Raw genomic sequence first — 1,674 nt, forward strand, 5'->3', positions numbered from 1 at the left:
AAAGAGTAGCCCCCGCTCGCCACAACTAAAGAAAGCCCACGCACAGCAACAAAGATCCAATGCAGCCAAAAATTAAAAAAAAAAAAAAAGCAACTGCTTTCTCATATCCTCTTGTAGTAATAGAACAGCACCCCCTACAGCAGGTAATAGCTGTCAAGCTGAGCTTATACTTCTTACCCTCCTTTGCAGCAATGTGAGGCTATATGCCAAAGTTTTTACCGATGGACAAGAGTGGAAGTGATGTGGACAACTTAAGTTCTTAAGCATGCCCTTAAGAGGAAATTGATTAAATATTAATAATTGGTGAAGCTAGGTGAAAGGTACATAGGTGTTTACTGCATTATTCTTTCAAATACTCAGAAGGTTTGAAAATTTTAAATTAAAAGGATGAGGTTTTACAAAAAGAAAATTGCTTGTTTTCCTCATCCTTTCTCTTGCCTTCCATCATGTTCCCATCCATGGAACATGGGGGCAGTGGTAAGCCCCTTCAATCACACAGGAAAGGCAAAACCCTTCCCAGGTCCTTGTTACTCAAAGTGTGGTCTTGTGGTCCAGCAGCATGAGCATCACCTGGGAGCTTGTTTAAAATGCAGAACCTCAAGCCTCACAAGACTGAATCAGAATTTGCATGAAGCACTCTGTAAGTGTAGCAGAGTTACCATTCTGTTGTTTCCAGGGTTCTACATAGAGCACTAATAAGATGAATTGTCAAAACTGAGAAGGGCATCTACATCCATTCAAACTTTAAAAGCACGTTCTAAAAAAAATGAGAAAATAATGATAACTATTCCCCCAGGGTTTACTATGTGCTGGGCACTGTGTAAGCAACTTACATAGGAACTCATTTATCCTCAGGACAATGGTTTCAGTCAGGTACCATGTGTTACTACAAGGGATATTCCAGGTAGTTGTCCTCTTTAAAAAAATTCCACTCTATCCCATTGTGTGGGTGGTATTGACTCCACCCCAAAATGGTCCCTACTTTGGTCTAACCCGTTAAGTTCAACCCATTCTCCCTTGGCTCAGCGACTGGCTCAGATAACCCAGCAAGTGGGAAGGGGCATCTCCTGACCACAGGAATTGGTTCAGGAAAGGTCTAATCAGCACTGAGCTCAATACTGATTGCTCCTCCAACTCTTTGCTTCCTGGTTTTTCTCTATTTTTGGTGTGTTTTGAGATATTTCTTCCACTTGATCTAAGAGACTACTGGCTTTATGATGACCATCCTCTCTTTCAATTTACCTACTGAATGTTAATTAATTACGCCGCACCACACCATGCGGCATTCGGGATCTTAGTTCCCCAACCAGGGTTCGAACCCGTGCCCCTTGCAGTGGAAACGTGGATTCTTAACCACTGGACTGCCAGGGAAGTCCCTACTGAATGCAAATTTAAAAACAAAACAAAACATGCTTTTCAGTTCCAGAAAGTTTTGCTATAATCCAATCTCCTCCAGTCATCGTATTTGGGTAGAGCTGCCATCTGTCTCTTTCATAAGTTCTATTTCCTCAAGAGCTGCCTATTCTGAGGGTTCTGCCAGCTCCTTCTCCCTCTGGCTGCCAAGTCTCTTCAAGTGTATGTTATTTTTCTCTTGCCTACTCATGACTGTTTTTACCCTCTGGCCATGGGTCAAGCACAGAGATATCTACAGGCACTACCAGTGGGAGGCGTCAT

This window comes from Lipotes vexillifer, unplaced genomic scaffold, assembly GCF_000442215.2.
Source record: "Lipotes vexillifer unplaced genomic scaffold, Lipotes_vexillifer_v1.1 scaffold914, whole genome shotgun sequence".
Classification (NCBI taxonomy): Eukaryota; Metazoa; Chordata; class Mammalia; order Artiodactyla; family Lipotidae; genus Lipotes; species Lipotes vexillifer.